The sequence below is a fragment of the Protopterus annectens genome, chromosome 4.part0 (assembly GCF_019279795.1).
Source record: "Protopterus annectens isolate FY-2018-M chromosome 4.part0, PAN1.0, whole genome shotgun sequence".
NCBI lineage: Eukaryota > Metazoa > Chordata > Ceratodontiformes > Protopteridae > Protopterus > Protopterus annectens.
In genome coordinates, this window is record NC_056733.1 from 1,732,045,642 (window position 1) to 1,732,071,354 (window position 25,713).

Here is a 25,713-nt window from a genome sequence, read left to right on the forward strand (position 1 = left end):
CACAGAGCTGCTTTTTTCCTGGTTTAACTTTCATTTTCTTCCTGTAAACCCGGTGCATGGTGCACACACCTGCTTACACTTTGTAAAGAGTGCTAGGCAGGTTTAGGCACACCCCTTGCTTAGCTGTGCTAAGCTAGGAGCAATCACGAGCCACAGGTCTCCAATCCACTTACAGTATGTCTAACACCCCCCCCCATGATGTCACCTATATCCTAGTTTTGCTCCCAGCTATTTATACTCTTACACTCTTGGGGTCTGCCTCACACGCTGGGAAAATCTGGGATTCACTAACCTTTCCCTCATTTGCATAGGATTGCCTGCTAATGCATTGTTACATGTCCCACACTGAGCCTCCCCCATTAGCAACCATTACTCACTGGCCAGGGTGTCTTCTGCGTACCATTGACTTTAATGGCAGAATACTGATTTTAGTTAGGATGCTTATTTTAGGTTTATTTTATTATTTTTCCCCGATCCCATTTGCGCGTCACTGCCCTATGCTTAACCAGGTGAGATCTGCGAAAAGAAAATTATAAGTTGTTTATTTTTTTTTAACAGTTTGCAATGCCAATGGCCTTCTACTTGGACATTGGCATGCTTCCTCAATGATATGCAGCCTTTATTTGGAGCTGTCATAGCTCTGTTTTGTACATTGCAGAACTGTACTAGGTTACTAACCGAAAACATTTCTGCACACTGCACTCATCCTGCATGGACAGCTGCAAGCTTCCTGGATCACATATTACCCTCATTTGCATGGTTTTCACCTGCAAATGAGGGTAATTTGCATACAGGAGCTCGGTCCTTGCAGGATTAGCCTAAGAGCTCACGTGCACATCCCAGGAGCTCATTCCTAGATCACACTTCAGCCATATTGCCAAAAATAGCTCTTAAACTAATCCTGCACGCTATAAAGGGCTTCATAAATCCAAGGGAGAGTCTTCCTTTTACTGGAGACTTCAATTGTAGCCTGATATAATGGTTCTATAGGGTATCCCCTTTCCACAAATAATTATGTAATAAAGTTCAATTCTGTTTGATAGACACTATCATTACTAATCATACGTGATGCCCTTATAAATTGCCCTCTAGGAATGTTATGTTTCATGTAAATAGGACAGTTGCTAGTCCAATGTAAGTAGCTATTAGAAAAAGTTTATTTTCTGAAAATGTTTCTGTTAAAACTACCACTTGAAGGATCCCAGGTAAGTTCAATATCCAAACGATTAACTTTGTGACCTACACAACTTAATGTAAAAGACAAAAACTCATAAGTACTATTTAAACTACCAATGAAGGCTTCAACATTGAATTGGCCCATTATAATAAAAAACAGGTCATCTACAAACCTGTTATAAAATAAAATGTCCATGGAACCTAAAATATTCAGTAACTGTTCACATTCCCACCTTCCTAGTACCAAACTCGCATATGCTGGGGCTACACTAGCCCCCATCGCAACACCCTTATTTTGTTTATAATATTTGTCATGAAAGAAAAAAAATTGTTATTCATTATATTTACTTGTTCATTTGACATGTCACTGTATTTGGTTAAATAACTTCTAATACTTTCAATTCCTTCCACAGTGGAAATGGAAGTAAACAAAGAGGCTATGTCAACTGTAACTAAAGTAAAAACTTCTCCATCACCTGACATTTCCATTACAAAATTTCTAATATGGTTCAAAAAAATCCCAAGAATCACAACAATATGAAGTTAATTCCTGATCTAATGGGTTTAAAATGGTATCTAAATAAATAGAAATGCCTTCTGTAATACTACCTCCTGCAGACACTATAGGTCTGAAAGGGGGTGGCTTTGATCTTTGTGAATTTTAGGTATCCCAAACAGGATAGCTATACGTGGATGTTTAGTAAATAAATAATTGTATAAAACTACATCAATGTCTTTGTTTAGAACCATACTATCCAATACTGAATATACCTTTTTATATTTACCATGTATGTCACTTATAGTTACTTCTTGATACTCATTTTCATTCTTCAGCATTGTTTCAATACGTGTATAATAATCTTCCACATCCATTATCACTAAGCCATCCCCTTATCAGCCTTCATAAATCTTAGATTTATTGCATCACATACCTCTTTAAGTGCTTTGCACTAGACATTTGATAAGTTAAAATAAGGTTTGACAGTTTTCCACTTAATAAGGACCTAATGTCCCTTTCACAAAATGCTTCAAACTGTTTGATAGTAAAATGCAGTGTCGGATTATAAGTGGTAGGCCTATTAAGACAATAACCACTATCTCTTACTGCCACATCCTTAAAAATAATAGCTAAATTTAACTTCCTAGTATACATTTTAAGCTGCAATATTGTCTTAGTAAAATTTGAAGGATGGCTCAGTATATAACCTATGCCCATTTCTGAAACTTTACAATGATCTTCATTCAAGTTAAATTTACTTAAGTTAAACAACTTTGTTTGGTTACAAAAATCATTAACTACTTTGCTTTTACCTTGTTCCGAGTACGACTTCTGTTATATCTGGTTTTCTAGCATCTATGTTTTGAACTGTTGGTGATGGATGATCCCGCATGATGTAGACTTCTTCATTTTCTATGATGCTTTGTGGCTCATGTTTCCAGTGTTTGCCAGCTACTTCATTACCATAATGTTGGCACAAGCCTCAGTGCAACAGTCTTGCCACATTATGTACTCACCATAATGTCCCATGTGTGTTGTCCATTTCTCCTTCATTAACAAGTTGGGGTTTGGATCCAATCCTCAGATCCGACTTGGCCTTATACACAAGCTTGAGGTCTTCCACTAGCTTGTGCCTAAAAACCCTATCCCATTATGCACTAGGAGAGCTCCCCATATCTTGTTTGCAGATAGATATAAATAAAAAAATAACTAGTTGTTATCTAGACCTCTTAGAGGAAACACAAGAGGGTCAGAGAACATTAGTTGCCAATTATATCACCTCGGTCATCTAGGAGCCAACAGGTGGGGGAAAGGAGGGTGGGATGTAAGAATGAAGGTGAGCTGGACAGCACACATGGAACATTATGCTGAGTGCATAACTTCTTTATGTTATGTTGTCCTATCTCATCTTCATTCTTAACAAGTTGGGGCAGCGTCCCAAGCACCATCTTTCTTGGGTGGCTCATGGGAGTACATTCTTCAGAACAGTGGACCCAAAGAAAGCTCTGTTCCTGAAGGCCAAATCCACTTTCTAATGAATGATAAAGGTATGTGGTCTTGACTGTGTGGCTGCAGCACAGATAAAATCAATAGGCAGTCTAGCGTAAAAGGTAAAGGATGTTGCTACTGCTCTTTTAGAGTGACCTTTCACTTTGTCTATGAGCTCTTTGTTTTGAGATCTGTAAGTAAAGGAAATACACATTCTGATAGCCATTTTGACAATGTGACTTTGGATACAGGAGTACCTCTCTTTGAATCTGAGAAGGATACACATAATTGATCCAATTTTCTGAAGTCCTTAGTTCTGTGTAGGTAAAAATGTAACTGTCTATGTACATCAAGTTGGTATAACATATATTCCGTTTTATTCGTATAGCTGGGGAAAAAAACTGGTAGTTCTATGGATTCATTCAAGTTAGCTTCTGAACATACTTTAGGTAGAAAGGAAAGGTTTGTCTGAAGGGATACCCTAACTCTCTGGAAATAGTTCGGAAACCCTTCTGGCAGAGGTAATAGCTGTCAACAGAATGGTTTTCCATGTCAGGTACTTTAAATCACGTGATGAGGGTGGTTCAAAAGGGGGAAGTATCAATCAGGTTAAAATAGAATTTAAGTCTCACAGTGCTGAAGGGGCCTTAATAGGGGGTCTTAATAACAATGTACTTCTAAGAAAGGCTTTACACAGTCCACTAAACATCACATTGAACCCTGGCTCTCCAAAATGAAAATCAGAAATTCCTTCTAACTGCACTCGAATAACAGCAGCGACAGAACCCTCATTGAATAGCTTTGCTAAGAATTCAAGAATGGAAGCAATTGGGGCAGAATAAGAGACAATATGATTGTCCAAGGCCCATACAGAAAATCTTTTCCATGTACTTCTATATAATTTTCTCATTGAAGCCTTATGAGAGAAGATTAGAATATGTTTCACCAAAGAATAGAGGTCAGGAGGTCTGACTATGGTTGGAATCGGAGCAGCCAAGCTGTCAACTTGAGGATTTGAAGAGAAGACTGAAGCATTCCTGATGCATGAGACAGCAGATCTGGGGACTGGGTCCAGAATACACAGCTCTTCCTCAAGATGAGGCCACAGGAAGGTGAACCATATTTGATGAGGCCAGAATGGGGCAATGAGTATCAAGTCCCTTCTCAAGTGGCTGGCTTTCTGTAGATCTTTGGATATCAATGCGAAGGGAGGAAAAGCATAGAGGAGACCCAAGGGCCAATCATGTACAAGTGTATCCCTTAGTGACTCCCCCAGAGGGGAGATCAGGGCAAAGTAGCTGCTGCATTTGGCATTAATGGTTGTGGCAAAAAGGTCTTAGCAATCCTGGTCCATTTCTGGAAAATCTTTTTCACTACTTCCTGTTTTAGGAACCACTCATTAAGCACCAGAATCATCCTGCTGAGTCTGTCTGTAATCACATTGGATTTTCCCAGGATATGCATTGCAACTAGAAAGCATTGGAAAGAGGTTGCCTAATGCCACACTCTCAGGGCCTCTCAACAAAGGGGGTAAGGTCTGGTTCCACCTTGTTTATGTACCATACAACTGACATGTTGTCTGTCTGTACTGTTATAGTCCCTAATGGAAGAGAGTCATGAAATGCTTGCAACTCTAGAAGCACTGCTCTCACCTCTAGGACACTGATGTGCAAATGGCCCTTGTGATCCTGCTAAGTTCCTTGGACTGTTTACCAGATAATGCCCCCACCCTATCTGGGATGCATCGATGGTCACTATGGCTAATGTTTGGGGGAGTATGAAGGGAAGGCACAAAATCACGAGATTGGAATCTATTCAGCAACGGAGGTCTTTCTTGCAGGATTCTATCAGCAGTATCGTGTGAGACATGGGCAGCTCTTACATTGACCACTGAGTGGAGAGTAACTGTTGGAGGATTCTCATGTGCAGACAAGCTAGAGGGATAAGGGTTTACTGCCTCTGCCATGTTCCCTAAAAGTTTTAGAACTGTCTTTGCTTGTACTTTCTTTTCTGGAAGGAGAATCAAGATCTAATTTCAAAGGCCTCTTATCCTTTCTGGAGGAAGTTTGGCTATCATTTTTGTCGTGTCTCATTCTGCTCCTATAAAAATAATGTGCTGAGATGGCAGCAAGGCAGAATTTTTGTAGTTTATTGTGATTCCTAATTAAGAGCAGAGGAGTAGTGTGGAGTCTCTCACTCGAGTTAGTAGATGCTCAGTGGTGGCGGTTAGGAGCCAGTCATCTAAGTATGGAAACACATGGAATCCTAGGTGTCTCAGGTTAGCCACGACCACTGCCATACACTTGGTGAACACTCTAGGGGCTGCAGTGAGACCAAAGGGCAGAGCTCAAAACTGATAGTGACTGGCTCCCAGCTGAAAGTGCAAGTGCCTCCTGGATTGCCTGTCCATTTTTATATAGTAGTATACATCCTGAAGATCTGTCGAACACATCCAGTTGTCTTGTCCCAAGAATGGGAGTATAGACTGCAGTGTTACCATCTGGAACTTGGACTTCTTTACTGATTTGTTTAAATTGCTGAGATCCAGAATGTGTCTCCAGTCTCCTGTTTTCTTTGGAACCAAAAAGAATCTTGAGTAAGTTCTGGATCCTAGTTGGTCTGCGGCGACCAATTGGATGACTCTTTTGTTTAGCAACTTTTGAATTTCTAGAGTTGCCTGTTTCTTTGAGTGGGTGGTACAACTGGGATCTTTTTTTTTTTTTTTTTCAGGATGGGGAGAGAAAAAGGAATAAAATAGCCTCTGGGTATGATACTCTGTACCCATTTGTTTTTGTTATCTTTTGCCAGGCCTCTGGGTACACAGATAGGCAGCCCCTAACTGCCTCCAGAGATGGACAGGTGGGTCTCTTTTCAGGAGCGTTGAAAGGGCTTACCAAAGAAGGATTCTCTGTTGACCTGATTCTGCGGACACCCTCTGCCATGAGGTCAGCGTCTTACATTGGCACTTCCTCCTCTGCCTCTAGGGGAAGGATCACCACGTGTGTCTTGGAAAGCTCTCTGAGATTTTCAAAACCACATTTTTCTACCTTTCTGACCTTTGGGATAAGATCTGGTATGTGGGAAAAAATGGACTCCAATGGCAGAGAGATTCTTTCCTTCCTGCTCGCATCTGGTTAGTGTGTCTTTTACTTTGGGCCTGAAGAGAGATGAGCCATCAAACAGGACATTCACAAAGGAAGATTAAAAGGGCTCTGCGAAATCACACAAGTGCATCCAGGAATGTCTCCTGAAGGAAATTCTTGAACCCGCTGCTCTGCTTGCTCCATCTGCAGCATGAGAAATCAGCCTCATGGAGGAATTTACTACTGAATTTGAGATAGTGAGCTGAGAGGAAACTTTATCTGAAATCCCTGCAACTATTGAACCTTGGAGAGTATCTCCTAGCTCTTTCAGGAGATCCCTCTGTAATCCTGTAAAATGGGTAAGGCAGTTCAGCGATCGAATGGCAAAAGTCACTGAAGAGAAAATGTGCATTCTGTATCTGTCCATCATATGAGACTCGTTATTCAGTGGATGGAAAGATGAGGATGTGTCTGAGAGTTCCTTCTTGGTGGCTGCTGCCACCACCATAGTATCCAGTGAGAGTCCCTTCATCAAAAAGGTTTTGTCAGCCAAGGAGGTAATAAACTTATTTGGACTCTGATGAATGTGTTCCACTGAATTTGGAGACTCCAACACCTTTTGAGAGACAAGCTCCATGAGCTCATCGAAAGGTGGAGACACTCAAGTGGAAGAAGGGTAAGATCCAAAAACCTTCAGGCAAACAGACACCTCATCTGAAAGGATGATGAGCTTCCAGCCACCTCTCTGTTTTAGTATCTCTAAGATGTCTGCAAAGGAGGCATCCTCAGAAGGTGACTGTGGGGACCCCTCAGCATCATCAAGGTCCTTATCAGATGTGATGGACTTTTCTGGGGAGTCCAAATGCTTCCTCTTGCATAATCTCTTCTGAGGGACCTCTTCCGTGGAGTATTCTGGAGAGATTTCAGAAGAGTGGGGTGCACTCTGAGGGGCATCCTGAAGCTTAGGAACTCCATGTCCCTGGGGATTGAAGGTTATAGAAGTGGACACTGGTGTCTTAGGGGGAAGAATATTTGAAGATGACCATGGAACTGCCTGTGGAGACAGTACTCTCCATATTACTTCAAATGCTCCACAACCCTGCTCTGAGGGAATCCCTGGATATGAAGAAGCTGAGGGATTCCCCAGCACCAAGGACAATGGCTCTGAGGCAGAGGTATTAGCCTAGCTCAACCGAGCCAGTGCCCCAAGAGTCAAGGTTGGATCTGACAACTGTCCAATCTGACTCACCTCCCCGGACCTGACTGGAGAGCGTTGGTGCCTACACTTCTCAAGTTCTGATGGAGCGGAGGAAGTCAGAGCAATAGTCAGTGCTGAAGATGCCGAAGTAGGTCTTGGTTCTGAGGTTTCCATCACTATCAGCTCCAGACATTCCAGCTCCAAAGTGTGGGATCGGATCAGAGGAGGAATTGGACCAGAAGGGAAGGATGTTGTTTCCAAATCCCTCGGGGTTGGATCCGAAAACAATCTGGCCAGTGCTGGGGTTCATAACAGCCTCTGCACCACATGATCCACATCATCGTCTGACAGACTTCTAGAAGACCGAGCTGAAAGGGCTGGAGATTTCTGGGGCTGTAATATAGGTGACCTCAGAGTAGGGGAAAATGGCTCCAAAACTGGGAAGCAGTTCCGACTCTCAATTGCCTTTGGCACTGACAGAGAGCATGTCAGTGCAGTTGACTTCTCTGACCTGAAGTGCTTCAGATCTGGCGATATAATTGTTTTTCAATTTTTTTGATGTCTCTGATAGAGTATTGAAAGAAGATAAAGATGATCTTTTTTTCAGTTCCCTTATCAGACATTGAGGAGGGAGATGTTGAAGGACTTTGGATCTCTTGAATAGCCTCTGAGAAGGGGGTCTTCAGTAATCCTCTTAAAATAAGTTTCTTCTTTCTCTTGAGGAGAACTCTATGACTAAATGAATGACATATAGAACAGGTTTCCTGGAGGTACACAGCTCCAAAGCAATAAACCCATATTGTGTGTCTGTCAGTATTTGACATCTGGTGACCACAATCTTGACATTTTTTAAATCCAGACTGATCTGACTGCTTTGAATCCTTATCTTTATCTTTAGATGACATTTTTAAGCACACAAGAGACATATGTATATATATATATATATATATATATATATATATCAATAATAAGGCACACAACAAACAAAGAAAATGTTTCTTTTAAGCTTCAAACAATAGAGAAAACATAGCCCTCTAGCTTAAATGGACTGCAGAGGGAAGGAAAACAGTTATCTAATTTAAATTAACTGCTTATCACACAGCAGGAATATATAAATATATAATAATATTCAAACCAGGTAAGTAAAGAAAAAAGCCCTCCAACTTAAACAGGCTTTGAAATAAGTTTAATGTAAGCCAGTATAGGGAGAAAAATGGCCAAGTGAAAATCGACAGCCAATCAGCTGAAGCAGCACTACAAATACAGCTAGATAATGCACTTAGTCTAACAAATTTAACTAACAAGGTTTCTGAAAGGAACTAGTAAAAAACATTTTTTGTAGATTTTGATAGAAACAACAAATAAAGTTGTACTTAGCCAAAGCTAGCAAAGTGAACACTTGATCTTGCTTAGTGGCAAACAAGATATGAGGAGCTCTCCTAGTGCATCATGGGATAAGGTTTTTAGCCATGACCTAGTGGAAGACCTCAAGCTTGTGTATAAGGCTGAGTTTGAATCTGAACCACAACTTGTTAAGAATGAAAATAAGATAGGGCAACATCTCAGTAGTCCTTCTTTCATTACTATGTCGTAACCAGCAATGAAGTTGCAACTGTTTCCAATTCAGTTTTACAAAACCTACATTAAGGTTCATTGGTTCATAGGTAGGTACTAGGTTATCAGCCCAAAGGCATTTATAAGCCTAGCCAGAATGTGTTGGCTTTTGCCGCCCCCTTAGATTAGTTCCCTGTGCCTCTGTCCAGCAGAGCCATTGAAGTGATCCCTGGGGAAAACTTTCTGTTTCTCATCCACTTGTCAAGGTTTCTCTTGAAGAGGGTTAGCAAGGAGTTCTGCCTAATGTAGATTGGAATCTTGTTCCAGAGCATGAGAAGTCTCTGGGACAGGAATCTATCCCTCCAGCATGTCCTATTTATTGTTGTGGTGAGGTTTAGATCACTGGAGCATGTGGCTCAAGTGGATATGGTTTTCTTTAGGTGGAGCATGTCCATCAAGTCTGGGTTGGAAATGGCTTGTATGTCAGGCAGAGATCACCTCTGAGTAGGTGGTATGCAACCAAGTACAGCTAGAGTTTCTTCAGTCGAGCTGCATATGGCATCTGCTTGAGGCCAGTGATCCTCTTGGTGAGGTACTTCTGTGGTCTTTCCAGTTGTTGCAGGTGTCTTGTAAGGTACATCCCAAATGGGGAATTGCACACTATGATGGGTCTGATGAGTGATGCATAGAGGGTCCCAATGACCTCTTTCGATCTGGATGCAAACCCTTTTGTGATTAGGTGGGCCACATAGAATGATTTTCTAACTACTTTGGCAATGTGATTATCAAAGGAGAGGTTACTATCTACTTGGGACCCCAGATCCCTTATTACATCTTCTGTATTAAGGGGGCTACCACCTATGTGGTAGTTTGTGGGCACTTTGTTTTTTACTAAGGGGATGACTATGCACTTTTTGGTATTTAGCTTGAGGCCATGGTTTTGACACCAGGTATCTGTCTAAGTGAGACCCTTTTGGAGGATGTCTGTGTCGACCCGAGAGTCAATTATAGCCCCTAGTTTGCAGTTGTCTGCGAACTTGGTCAGCCATAGTCCTCCTGTGCTTGCCTGTACCTATGAGAAGTATATGCCGAACAGGAGGGGTCCTAGGACTGAGCCCTGGGGCACGCCACTTGTAACCGATTTAGAGTCATCCCTTGCTCCCGCAACTCGTACCATGTGGGTTCTGTCCATGAGCCAGTTGGCAACCCATCTCATGACATAGGGGTTTATGTTCAGGCTGGTGAGCTTGTCTATAATACCTGAGTGGGGAATGGTGTCGAAGGGCTTTGCAAGATCTAGGTAGGCTGTGTGGACTACCTTTCCCTTGTCTATAGCCTTGGTAACTGTCTCAAAGAAGTCCACCAGATTTAGGAGGCATGATCTGCCCTTAACAAAGCCGAACTGGGTAGGGTCCAGTGTTTGGAGGTTTCCAAAGTTTCTGTTAATGAGATCCATGATGATGCACTCCATAGCTTTGCAGACCAAGCTAGTCAGGCTTATAGGGTGATAGTTCCCGGGGTCCGTTGTGGTTCCACCTTTGTGGATTGGAATAACTGTTGCTGTGCACCACTCTGTGGGCACATAGCCTGTGGAGAGGCTGAGTTTAAACAGTGTGTTTAGGTGAGGGGTTAGTTCATCTTTGAGCTCATGTAGGACACAGCCTGGGACACCAAGGTCCCATTAATGCTGTGTGTTTGGTTTTGGAGAGGGCTGTTTTAGTCTGAGTGTCTGTGATTTCAGGGGCACTACATTCTTCTGATATAGTTATGGGCTCTTTTAGGGGTGAGAGGGGGGGTGAAGTTTGCACTGAACCTGTCTGCCAGGATGTTGGCTATATCGGTCGGTTCAGTGTATTTTGTGCCATTCTGCACTAACTCCAAGCATATCTGGGGATTGCCACTTAGATTCTTGACATAGGTAAAGAATGCCTTGTAGTTATCTTTGGAGTCCGTGGCAATTTTTTCATTCGAAGCTAGCCTTGGATGATTTTATGAGGGAACGTAGTTTCTTGATGATACTGATCATGGATGTCTTCCCTTCTTGGGATTTTACTCTTTTCTGTACTAGATTCCTCCATCTATTGTATAGCTTGTTTATGGCAGGATTCCACCAGACTGGTTTCCTTTTCTTGGAGGAGTGAGTCTTGGTTTTGTTTGGGATAGCATGATCCATGCATACTTGTAGGTGCCCATAAAGTGCATTAGTAAAGGATTTTGCAGCGTGGACAGCGTTATCCTTTAGCATGGGGGCTTTGAAACTTCCCACCTCGGTCTTAAGTAACGTGAAGTTTGCTGTTGAAAAGTTTTTCTTGGTGGTTTCTTTGACCGGGGGTGGTGGTGGAATGTGGATATTCAGAGTGATTAGTTTATGGTCAGATCTAACCAGCGAGGGGTTGAACTCCGGTGTGGAACACCAGTCTCCCATGTTGGTGATGACCATGTCCAATATGTTGTCACCTCTGGTGGGGGTGTTGACCAGTTGATCCAGGGCATTTGAGATTATAAATTCTAGGAAATGTTGGGCAAGGGAACTTGTACTTGAGTAGTTCTCCCAGTTAATGTTTGGGTAATTGAAATCACCCAATATCAAGGTGTTTGGTAGGACCTTTATGTTTCCCAGTGTTTCCAGGAATGCGGAGTGGGATTCCTCGGACATGGTGGGTGATCTGTATAACAAGCTATAATTTGAATAGCATTTTTCCTGATTGTTAGTTGCACGTGGATAATCTCTGAAGAATCGTGCTGTGCCACTAACCTGGAGGTGTGGGTATCCTTGATGAATATGGATACTCCCCTGCCTTTTGTATTTTGGTCCGGGTTTTGTGGTCAAAATATATGGTATGAGTTGCAGCCTGGTAGTGCTGGGGTGCTCTCTGGTGCCTTAAACAAAGTTTCTGTTACTGCACATATATCGATTTTCTCCATACTCAGGAGTGCCTAAAGTGCATGCATTTTGAGGTTTAGACTTCTAGCATTGAGTAGTATTACCCTCAGTTTTTTGTTACTTGTGCTATTTACGGCGGTGAGTTTGTCTTTTGAGCCTTGCCTAAAAAAGGCACTATGGGGGTGGCAAGAGTTTTGGCCAGTATTCATGGCTTGTCGAGCATGTCATCTCAGGCTGACAGACACTGGGTCCCCTTTGAATGACACCAGAAGTTTAGCCAATTGTTGAAATTGATAATTTTTTCTCTATACCATGGTATCATTCTTGGTGAGGGCAGGATGCTACTCAGGGTCAGGGTCATAACAGCCTGGGCTACATGATCAGAGAGCTCCTCCATGTCTCTTTTCATGTAGTCCAGGGAGGTATGGCTCAGGTTATTCACACCAACATGGACAATGACAGAGTCATATTTGTACTTGTTCTGGAGTGACCTGAGTGCTTGTGTTATGTGGCGGATGCTGGCACCCGACAGGCAGCTAACAGTAACCTTCTCCTTGTTCAGCCTAGTGAGTGGGACGTCAGTATTCCTGACTATAGACTCACCTATTACTAGTGTGTTAGGTATGTTATTTTGTCTTAATGGCTGTGATTGTGTGGCACACTGGTTTTGTGAAGTATGTGTTTCATGGTCTGCGTTGGGGGTGGAGGATGCTTGGATGTCTGCTTTGGAGATCTCTGTTGCTTCTGCGGATTTTTATTTAGAGCCTCTGAGTATGTTTTCGTGTATTTATGTGTGTTTTTTGCCAGCGCTGGTTTCATAGGTCTATGTGAGACTGGTGGTGTGATGCAAGTAATTCCCTTCTCCTCTTGACTGCCTGGTCCAGTCTTAGGATGAGAGAGCTTAGCCTCCAGTTTGGCTGTATAATTGCATCTCTTGCATGTATTAGTGTTTGGTGGAAGGAGGAGAGGATTGTCTGTGTACATGAGGCAATTGTAACATTGCCTCAGAATGCCCAGATTCACCAGTTGGACCAGAGAATACACCTGAAACTGCCCTTTGGACATGCCTGGGTAGGTACAGTGAACTGTTCTGCTGATTGGCTGATAAGGTCGAATAGAGAACCTTGTCCTTCTCTACAGTATGGGGGGGGTCTAGTGCTAAGGCTTATTAGTGCTTGCTATGAGTTTTGAGCAAGTGCCGGTATGAAAAGTGAATTGTTTGAGTGCTTAAGTTGAAAGTTTGTCTAGTTCCAAGGGAAAAATTGAAGAGTAGACTTTGTGGAGCCGGAAATTGTTATACCCTATCTAACCGGCGCTGCCCGGTGCGCAGAACCTTGAAAATGCGGGTTTTATAGCAGGGAAATGGAAGAGATAGAAATTATCACAAAAGGGCCAACAAACAACTAATTTCTGGGCTGAAACCACTCCTCCAGGGACAGTTAGCCTGCTCAAAGCTCCCTCTCTCTCAGTGAACAGAGACACTTCCTTCTATACAAGTAAGGTATGGGAAAACAGAGAAACTTGTAACACAGCCCTGAATTCAGCACTAACCTGAAAACTGGACTATACTAGCTTAGAAAGGTGGGAAAACAAGTATTGTTTGTTTTTCTTTTAAAAAAATAAAGCAGATACAATCAAAAAACACTTTAAATGCATAGAAATGGCTATCACACTTGAGTGTGTAGCCTACAACAGTTAAACAGATAATTTAAACACAAAACCGACTTTGTTAAAGTGCAGGCAGTAAAATAAGTAGCTGAAACAAGCTTTTTAAATCACAGAAACTCTAGCAAATCAGCATTTTAGGTGGAATTAGCTAAAGGCAGCAAGAAAATGCAGAAACATTATACTTAATCACTCCAAAGTCTCTCTGTTGTCTCACTGCTGCTGTAGAACTCTGCAGGGCACCAGGCAGGAGCTTGCTGAGCTGTATACTAGCACAAAAACCTTGCAAATGCAGGTTTTATAGCAGGAAAATGAAAGAGATAGAAATTAGCCCAAAATGGCCAATGTTTTTGTTTTTTTAAGAAAATAAAGCAGATACAATCAAAAAACACTTTAAATGCATAGAAATGGCTATCACACTTGAGTGTGTAGCCTACAACAGTTAAAGAGGTAATTTAAACACAAAAACGCCTTTGTTAAAGTGCAGGCAGTAAAATAAGTACAATATGTAGCTGAAACAAGCTTTTTAAATCACAGAAACTCTAGAAAATCAGCATTTTAGGTGGAATTAGCTAAAGGCAGCAAGAAAATGCAGAAAAATGATACTTAATCACTCCAAAGTCTCTCTTTTGTCTCTCTGCTGCTGTAGAACTCTGCAGGGCACCAGGCAGGAGCTTGCTGAGCTGTATACTAGCACAAAAACCTTGCAAATACAGGTTTTATAGCAGGAAAATGAGAGAGATAAAAATTAGCCCAAAATGGCCAATAAACTACTAATTTCTGGGCTGAAACCACTCCTCCAGGGCCAGATAGGCTGCTCAAAGCTCCCTCTCTCACAGTGAACAGAGATGCTTCCTTCTATCCAAGTAAGGTATGGGCAAACACAGAAACTTGTAACACGGCCCTAAATTCAGCACTAACCTGATAACTGGAATATACTAGCTTAGAAAGGTGGGAAAACAAGCATATTATTTTTTGTTTTTTTTTCAGAAAATAAAGCAGATACAATCAAAAATACTTTAAATGCACAGAAATGGCTATCACACTTGAGTGTGTAGCCTACAACAGTTAAACAGATAATTTAAACACAAAAAATGACTTTGTTAAAGCGTAGACAGTAAAATAAGTACAATATATAGCTGAAACAAGCTTATAAATCACAGAAACTCTAGAAAATTGTCGTTTCAGGCAGAATTAGCTAAAGGCAGCATGAAAATTTGTCTGTTTCTCCCACATGTTCAATGGACTTTGTAAACCAGTGTGTACACAGCCCACTATCTTGGACTGCCAATATCAACCTTTCATTTATTGGTTTGAATTTGCCTCTCCTTAACCAATCCTGCATTTGTTCCTTATCAACATGAGACTCTTCCAGAAGTTTTCTGTACTTGCAACTATATTTATGCATTTTCCACTTTTTTGACTTCTCACCTGATCCTTCACCTTATATTCTTTCTTTTGCTTTTTTGCACATTTAATTGCTACCTTAGTTTTATCAACTTCTGGTTTGATTTCCATTCCTGCTTGACGCTGATATGCTTCTGTTTGATTAAGCAGAAAAGTCATCTTAGATTTATTCTCCTCATGTTTCAAAACTTTCACTACATTTGGGCCTTGTGAGGTCAGCAGAAATTTGTGGAGTCCCATGACTGCAGATCTATACATACTGTATAATCAGTTTTAGGGAGGTTCATCCCTCTTTCGGAACAAGGAATATATAATCTTGTTATGCACTAATTTTTATAAATCATTTAGTGAGCATGAACCATCCTTCTTGTTTTCCTGTCTAATCTATCCAACATGTTTTAAGGTCAGTCAATCACTCCAAAACTGTAAGTTAGGACAAGAAGAGCAAAAGTGGTTTATAGCCTGGATATTATTCCTAGATGTCAGTGCTGTTTTCAAGATTAATGTAAGTCTTCTGAAGTATTCCTTTCTTTTATTCACATTTGTTTGTGTTTTATTGTTGATCCTTCATCAGTTCCCAAATATTTATACTCTATTTCATGCTCACATTCTTTTATGTCACATTCTTGTCTCAAACTGATGTTTTATTGGTGCTGTAGTTTTCCTGCTTTAAAGGTTGCTTTTGCACATTTATCAAGACCAAATCAATTCTTATATCATCTGAAAAAGTTTTTGACAATTTGCAGTTGTGCTTTCAGTTCCCCATCTGATGAGCTATACAGTTTTAGATCATTGCAAACAGAAGATGAGAAGTCTTTACACTTTGTTGTTTTCTAGGAGCCAGATTATAGCCATGGCTCCTTATGTCTTATACCACCATTTGTTAGCTGTTGTAAGGAGAACACCAGAACTGTGACTTACACTGTCATATTTTCAGTCATATTAGACCCATTCACAGAATGTAGACCTCTTAACGGAGATGATGAATACCTATAAGGTAAGAACTGGTGTTCCATTTCCTGATGAATGCTATGAAGCATTTCCCAAAATTCAATGTAAAATTGCAGAAATTGCAGGACAAAAGCAGCCAACAATTAGCTCTGTGTAGTTATATTATAAAACTCCTGCAAGTGTATACAAGCAAATTATTGAAGCCATCTGTGGGTGAGGAATTTCTAGACAATATCTCTTTCATGAGGAATTCCATTTTTGAGGATGACAGTAATATTTTGTGTCACATTCATAATGGGCTTGATGTTACAAAATATTTGGATGAAAATGATGATGACATTTTTTTACTGTAATTGAGTATACTTTATTTTCTAGAACAAAATGAAAGTATTTTATATTACAGTCCTTCTGAAAATGAAATAATTTGTCTATTGGTAACTCCATACTTCAAAATAGGGGCAGTTAATTGGACCCTTCTTTGAAATTAAACCTTAAAATAAAGTTTTAAAGAGCATTGCAACTCATCTAGGGTTTTGCATAACCTATGACCTTTTACACGACCATGATTGAAAGCATACTGACTTACAACATCATAGTCTGTTGTGGAAACTGCTTATACACAGATCACAAAGCATTAGAAAAGGTTGTAAAGCAGTCCTGGAAAATCACAGGATCAAACCCTCCATTCCTTACAGGATTTTTACTCATGCAGATGCTATGGTAGGGTCATGAAACTAATAAGGGGCAAGTATTATCCTACACATGGACTGTTCCACCTCCTGTCTTCAGGGAAATGATACAGAGGCATCAGGTGTAGAACATCACAATTCAAGAATAGTTTCTTTCCACAAGTGATCAGACTGTTGGACAACTAACCTTAAGAATGTCAACACCCCCTCAGTTCATGACAATATCATAAGTGCAATATGACTTTCTTTACTGTCATAGAATTAAATTATTCTCTTTTTTTTCAATATTTTTTATTTTCATTTTGCATTTATAAAAGACACAAACATTTTCACATTTACAACATGACCATAAGAGAAAGTTATACATTTTAGTCAATAAAGAAACATGAAGGTCATATAACAAACCTTACACTATATACATAGATGCTTTCTCAAACAAGTTTAAACAATATAAAGACAACACATACATTAATGTTTGCAATACCATATTTTGTTGTGAGTTTGTGGGTATATTGCTAGATTCCCCTATAACACGTTAGTCTATAGTGTGCATGATGTTTTATGCTAGTATGATATTAAAGGTTTGTTCCCAAGTTGCTCGAGTTTTGCTGTTTTTGTTTCTTTTATCCATTACTATTTTGACAGCTAATAGATGTTTAATAGTCACTTTCTTAAAACCCTCTCAAGAGATGTTCATAGAGTCTATCCATTTGAGGGGTATATATAGTTTCATCAATGAGAATATGGTTATAAGTGAGTTTGTTTTACTGAGAAGTTAGATGGGTGAATATGTAATATGGTAAATTCCCATGTAAGTGCTGATGACTGATATCCCACTTTTTGTAATTGCAATTTCAGTGTATTCCAGAGTTTATAGACACATTTGCAACTCCATAATATATGCATTAAGTCTGCTATCTGATCCTTGCAGTGTGGACAGTATGATGATTTTGTTGCATTGAATTTGTGTAGTAATGCAGGTGTGAAATATGTGTTGTTATTTATCATAAGCTGTGTGTATAACAGTTTTTTAGGGGGTATGCTTTTCAATGTTAGGTTAATTGCATTTTGTATCTGGTGGTTGTCCAAAGATGGTTGTATTTTTCTCCAATAATTAGAGAAAAGGAAGTCTTTCTGGAATTTGATTTACCCTATCATTTTGTATGAGTTTGTTATAGTTTTCTTTGTTATGAGGATAGTCTCCCAGAGCAGAGTACATTTTTCCATGTCACTATCGGGTATGGTAAGGTTTTGCAGATAACTGGAACACATCTCTTTGATTTGTCTAAGCATTATGACATAAGACTTAGGTAGATTCAGATTATTTCTCATTTCTTGGATAGTGCAATTAAGAAGTGGGTAGATATCTTGTATTCTTTTTTCTTTTAATCGTAGAAAGGAATCTAAATCTAGCATCTTATTGTTTATTTTTAATTAGGATTCTTATGGAGGGGTTGTAATATTATCAGAGCTTGCCCCAGGTTTAAGGAATGAAATAACTTTTGTGTTATGTTTATAGAATGTTTTAGAGGGTCTATAATTGAGTGCGCTTGTAGATCTTTTTTGTTCAAAAAGGGAAGTACTTTGGGATTGATGCCTAGTGATTTGATGTATCTGTAGTATATTATTACCCATGGCAGTGACCAAGTTTTTGCTGACAGGTTATACTCTGCTATTCTCAGTATTCTGTTTGTGTGGATAATAGAGCAATAAGTTTTAAAATTTGGTAGGTTCAGACCCCCTTTGTTCTTGGGGAGTGTTAGTTTCTGGTATGAGATTCTGGTCTTTTTAGGATCCCATATACATTTTGCTAGGGAGGTATGAATTTGTTTAAAGAATTTATTATGTATAGATATTTATGATGTCATAAATATATACATTAGCCTAGATAGTATGTTCATTTTAATTATTGAGACTTTGGCCAGAAATGGAAGCTTAAGATTGTTCCACCTTGTACAGTATTATGCTATGTTGGTAGAATTCCTTATTGTTTTGAAAAAAGTGATTCCTAGGTATTTAATTTCATCCTTTATTTTTCTGGTGTCTAAAAGTGGTATCAATGAAATAAGCCTGTTTGGCCTCAAACTGAAGATACTAGTTTTATTAAGGTTTAGTTTGTAATTAGACATAGGAAAATTGTTCAATTGCATTTATTATTTTGGTCATTTCGGAGTTTGGTGTAGTGAAATATATATTTAAATCAATTGCGAAAGCAGAAAAATATATTGTGAGGTTATGTATTGAGGGGGGATTATGATAAGCAGTTTGTTTAATATATAAAAAGAGCGGTTCTGAGTAAAAGCTAAATAGAATAGGCGATAGTGGGCATCCTTGCCTTGTTCCATTTTTTATTGAAATTCTATTTGACCATGTTTTATTTATGTAAAGAGATGTATAGGGATTACTATAGAGAATTTAAATAATCTGTGCAAAGTTGTTAGGTATGTCAAAATAAGGTAATGTCTGAAGTAAGAATTCTAGGTTGACCCTATCAAATGCCTTGTGGGCATCTACTACCCTTGCGTAAATCAAAATGTTCTTCTGATTTGCAAAAGATATCAATGCGTCCAATGTTAGCGTGTTATCACTGGTCTGTCTATGTGGTGTTAACCCAGATTGTTCTAGAGAAATGATTTTATCTATGAGGTTTTTTTAATCTGTTTGCGAGTATCGAAGTTAGGATCTTTGTGTCTATATTTAAAAGGGAGATGGGTTTATAACTATCTGGGTTTTTGGGATCTGCATGTTCTTTTAATATGAAAATAGTTTTAGAGGTGTTAAAGTGAATATCATTTATGTTATTATTTATTATATAGTTCAGCACATGATATAGTACTTTAACAATAAGGGGAGTGAAAGATCTGTAATAATCTGATGTAAGTCCATCCGATCTGGGGGCCTTTTGTGATTTCAAAATTGTTTTGATTATCTCATTATTAGAAATATGTTCCATTAATTTTTTTTGTTGTATTAAGTTTAGTTTAGGAAATTTTAAGTTTTGTAGAAAAAAGAGTCCTTCTTCTCTAGAGGTTTGTATATATTTGCTTGAATACTTTGGTAATTTCTTCATTTCTTATATAGTTTTTGTCCCTGTAATTTATTTCTACTATATTTGAGGTGGTTTTATGTTGTGAAATAATTCTAGTCAAAACTCTGGAGGGAATTTGCGCTTCTTCTGCATAATTGGCTAACATTCTTGCCTCATAAAAATATATATTTCTGTTCTCTAACATGTACAGGTCTCTTTGTGTTTTTAGGAGATCAATGTCCGTTTGATTATTAGGGTTATTTAGTAATTCTCTTTCAAGTTGTTCTATCTTCTCTTTCAAGGTGTGTTCCTGTTTTAGTTGTATTTTTTTATAATATGCTGCTTTTTTGATGAGTAGTCCTCTGATTTGTGCTTTGGCCGCCGCCCATTCTATGTCCATTGAGACTTGTGATGTGGGGACATTTACAAGGGATGTTTTTAATATGTCCTCAATTTCTTTTATTATATCTGTTTTGGTAAGCAGATTAGGATTTAAAGTCCAGTTGTGACCTCTATCTGCTAGGTACCATCTATTACCCCAGTTGATATTCAGTGTAACTTTGGAATGGTCTGAGAAAAATCTGGTGTGCATGACTATTGAGGGATCTATGTTTAAAAGTATGTCTGAGATTAGTAGTCTATTCTCGACCACATCTTGTGGCATTGGGAAGAGAATGTGAACTTCCTGGTTGTATTGTCACTATTCCCATACTTGAAGGGGTCATACAGTTTAAAATCTTGTTTAAATTAATTTAGAGCTATTGTAGCTTGTTTATTTTGAGATTTGGTTGGGTTAGATTTGTCCTTTTCTGGGTTTTGATATGTGTTCCAGTCACCTCCAATTATTACATAGTGATCTTTAATTTGGTTTAAGATTGGGTAAAGTGACATAATAAAGTGATGTTGGTTGTTACAGGGTGCATATATATTAAGCACCATTATGGGATTTGGTAATACTGCATTGGTGAAAGTTATATAACACCACCTTCCCTCTTTATCACTCTTAATTTCAAGTATTTTATATTGAAATAGATTTTTGATTATTATTGCTACACCAGCACTGTTTGTCTTACCCTCTGATGCTATAATTTATCTTATCGTATGGGGTGACGGATGGCTGAGATCTAGTGGCTGATCCCAGGTTCACCAGGAATTCCTCTGTGGCCAACAGAAGCTGTACCATTGCAGGCCCTCAACTGGTGGCATTACGGTCCCTGGTCACAGCAGCTGCACTTTGCCATGCAGCATTGACCATATCTGTGGCCTGGTGTCAAATCTGCTAGTAGGTCCTGTCCTGTTGGGTGATTTGGTTAACTGCCATGATGAGGTCAGTCCACATTGCTGCACATTGGTCATGATTTTGGTGAGTCCTGGACAGCAGAATGTGGTGATGCAGTCTGAGGCCATCCAGGATAACATTATTTTCTGTGGCTGTAAATGGTGGGTGCCTCCTGTAATACATTGTTCCTGAAAGACAACAAGAGGGGAACACATCACAGGACCAGATAACATGGACATCCACAATATACAGACCCTCCACAACCAAAATTGGCTGCACTATCCACCGCTCCTTCACATGTCATACCCCGAAGTCTATTAACGCAATACATGTGTGACTATCACCAAGATAGTAGCAAAAATGGTCATGTCCCCTGTGTGCTGTGACAGAGTCTGCTGTATGTGTCTACACCCATCACTGCAGTCTACTGTGCTGTGTCCCCTATGGGCAAAGTACCACTACTACATCATACAGCCACTGTCAGACAAATAGCTGGGTGCTATTACAACTATATGGGGACAGTCCAGCAACACCATTGTGCCACAATGACAGACAGCAATCCAAACCTGTTGTTGTATATAATCCCTGTAGGGATCATACCTCTCCACTACACAGGTGTTTACAGAATGTGAACGTTTGCCTCATAGATGTGCTCCGTTTGGTACAAACATGTGGATGTCTGACAGATGGTTGGCCAATCATTGATGGTTGTTGTCAGAATATAGAGAATCTGGCTGCCACATGCTAGACCCCTCAGAAAACACTTATGCTACAGTAGTCTCCATTAGTCTATTCATAGTCTTACTTTGTAGGGCCAATATGTACACTATGTCACTGAGTTTGGTCCTGTGTCTACCCCCAATCTAATAATGGCTATGAGCTGAATTCCTGCTGTAAGGGGTTGACAGGTATGCTAGCCATAGCTCTGAAGTAGTGAACAATAAACTGACTAAACAGGAAACTGACGAAAACTTCACTTCAGACCACGAAAGTACAAGGATCAGTACTCCAATTAAACAAAAACAAAGGTTTTATTCACATACGGTAAAGCGCTTTTCATCTCACCTATTAGTGAGACTTCCTTAGACAAAGAAAAAACGTGTTCTCACACATTTAAACTATGTTCAATTGTTACGTTATAGTCTCAACAGCCTATCCCAAAATGACATCCACCACACCCCCAGCAAAATAACTGTTTCAGACTAAAAGGTAGAACTATATATATATATATATATATATATATATATATATATATATATATATATAAAGTAAAGATAAAAATGAAAAAAGAACATAAAAATATATGCAAACAGTTATAAACAGTTCTTACACCCAAATTATGACTTTTTAAAAGCTTGTTAGAAGCCTATTCGTTCTAACATCTAATACCCTCTAAAATAAGCACATGCGTATAACCACCATATTGTATCTTAAACATGCTTGGCGAAAACACCTCCTTGTGCCTAAATTTAAAATTTAAAAGGTACCTAGAAAGGTTCCTTAAAACATGTACCGTGAAAAAAAAAAAAAAAAAAATATATATATATATATATATATATATATATATATATATATATATATATGAACCTTGAAGTATGCTATGTTGGAAATTAAATAAAATAAAATAAAATAAAAAAGATTGAGTTGACTAATCACATAGTGCTATTATTTACTCAAATTTCTAAACCTAACTTGAGCGGACCCACTTTATAAATGGGTCTAATTTATCTAACAAGGCTTTTTAATTTAAGAATGCAAGATATTGAATATATTTCATTCAATCCAGGGGGTATCAAGCTCTAGTATGGAGTTGCCATACCAATTCTATCCTCTCCAATAATAATGAAAATGGACCACCTCTCGCATCAGGAAAAATACCATCAATAGCTCTAAATTTAAATGAGTGCATAGGATTAGAACCCACATGTCTAGCCAGTGCGTTACCTTGTTTACATGTCCTAATGCTGTACAGGTGTTCATACACCATTTCTTTTAATTTTCTGTCGGTTTTCCCAATATAAAAAGCCAGGCACATCTGGCATTGAGCCAGATATACTACACCTTTAGAAGAGGTGGTACCTGGTGCCACAACCAGCTGAGGTAGGGTAGACAGATCAGCAGGAACTGGCCTAATGAGACTTGCTGTGGGTATGGAGGTAAACCAGTACATATAGGTGAGTTATGAACAAAACCATTGTTAGCAATAACAACATTCCAAAAAACAAGTAATCTCCGTGGTATCCCCGAAGTCTCAAAACAATCCATTAAAGTGTAGTGGGTCCAAAAACAAAATAGTGTAAGAAACTTCTCTGTGTGAAAGATTTTCAGTCCATATATTTCTAGTTAATCACTGTATATTAATCAGATCAGACAATAGTAGTAGAAGTAGCGAACTTAAACTCGTCTTAAGTCAAAACAAAACAAAACAAAAAGTAATAATAGAAAATATATAATTGTACAGCATTACTAAGTATTCAAAAGTAATCCAAGCAAGGCAAGCAGTCTGTTTCCAGTCAAAAATCCTTTATTAAGTACACACACAAGCGATCCAAGTAAAACAAAAATAAAGTAATAATTTCCTCACAAGCTTTCTAAATATATATATACTTTTTATCAGGCATGGGAGTGGTTTATTGTGCTGTAAAACAAAGTGTTATTGGTACACATGTTAAATTCGCATCCCTTCCACCGTCAGTGTGACATTCAAGCTGGTCCTGCCCTACTTAGTAGCTGTCATAATAATATATAACCCTTATGTACTTTAAATAAAATTTATAATGATGTGGTACCTCTTATTTAAAGTACATAAGGGCATAATGGATATATGCAGTCCATTAAATCAGTCTTGGGCTATATAGTTGACAACAGTAATGCTACTTACTCTACAGGTCTATCCTTTCTTTATGTGTAAATGTGCCCTATAGCTGGTGTAGCATGTACATACCTCTCAAGGTGTCCACATGGGATACTATGGGTCAAGCAGTAACACCTGCAGGTACACAACTACAAAGAACACTTGCACATCAGGTGGACCTATATAACTGCCAAGGTGTACTGTGGGTTGATGTACTGTTACTTTGCTATTGACATATAATTATGTCAATGATACATCTGTGATAGAGGGATTATGTAACACTAATTACATTATGTGACAGTGTGACACTTGAGAAACATGCATGTGTACAGTTCAGAGAGTATATAATCTAATGGCTTGATTGGCAGGCATGGGGATAGACCCAATAGAAGTGACTGCAGGGGACATGTGGGCACATGTATTAATTAAACAAAAACTGTCAGTGTTATCCCTTACAACCAGCAAAAAAAAGTAATACAAAGTATTAGGGAAACACCAGGCACAGGATTCCCAATAACTTCAAAAGCCGCAGCAGTCCACTCAATGTATATTGAAAAAACGAACAGTCTTTTATTCACATACAAAACTCAATAAGATTTAGGGCTTTTGTCTACGGCACCATACACTTCATCAGAATCAATAAAAAGACATTCACCACTGGTATTTCTACCATTTTCAGGCCAATGGGTTCACTAATTAATAGCAACTTCTTCATTAGCTTAAAGTAACAGTAACAATCTGCCATGTGAGTTCCAGTTTAAATTTAAAAAACTGTGTATATAAAACACTAAAACTTATAAATAAACAATATGAATAACTATTGTTGTTCATAAAAAATTTTTAAAAATGTTAAAAATATTAAAGTATTAAAAACCTAACAGCAATGAACATGTTTTTATGCTGTAAACCTGTGTTCTTGTGATAAATATTCTCTAAGATGCTCTAATGACAAACTGAAGCTTAACCTATATACAATACATGCATAATAGTATGACATTTTTATTGTTATTGTTATATTTATTTTATTTATTTATTTTATTGTTATATCTACTATTGTCTCAATTCCAGCAAAGATGTAATAGTAATATTATCATTAATACAAGGGGTACAAGTTGCATTTAACAACTGCCATCTCGCCTCTCTCTCTCTTTCAAAATAGCTTTTATATGCGCAGTTTTTTTTAATTTATGAAGTTTTGGAATGTGCATAAAAGACTGTTTGTTGTTTCAATATACATTGAGTGGACTGCTGTGGCTTTTGAAGTACTTGGGAATCCTGTACCCTGGTGTTTTCCCTATTGCTTTTAGTACATGTATTAACTGACTGCAGCAACCAGCAACCTTTACGAGACACTCTAGGCACAGCCATACCAAGATTACACATTTTATTTATTTTATTTTATTATATTTTATTATTATTGAACATATTTCCTTTATTTTATGCATTAATAGCACAATTGTGGTAATGATTTTAACAGTCTGTGACATCTAAACAAACAATTATTTGCATATGAGTTATCTCACCCTTTTACCTGTGTTTCCTGTGGAGAGAATTATATCTGTAATGAATATATGACTGATACTGTAATATGTCTGGAAGGCATGAGAATAGAACTGAATATCACTGATTGCAGGGAACATGTGCTTCACATGTACTAATTGAGTGCAGCAACCTTTACAAGACATTCCGGGCATATAGCCATACCAAGATTACACATTTTAGTTATTTTATTTTATTATATTTTATTATTATTGAACATATTTCCTTTATTTTATATATTAATAGGGCATTTGTGGTAATAATTTTAACAGTCTGTGGCATCTGAGCAAACAATTCTTTACACATAATATGAGCTAACACACCTATTTTCCTGTAGTTCCTGTGGAGAGAATATCTGTCAACATAACATATCTGATTCAGTAATATTTAATAGTACATAGCACTGGGTTTGAACCCTG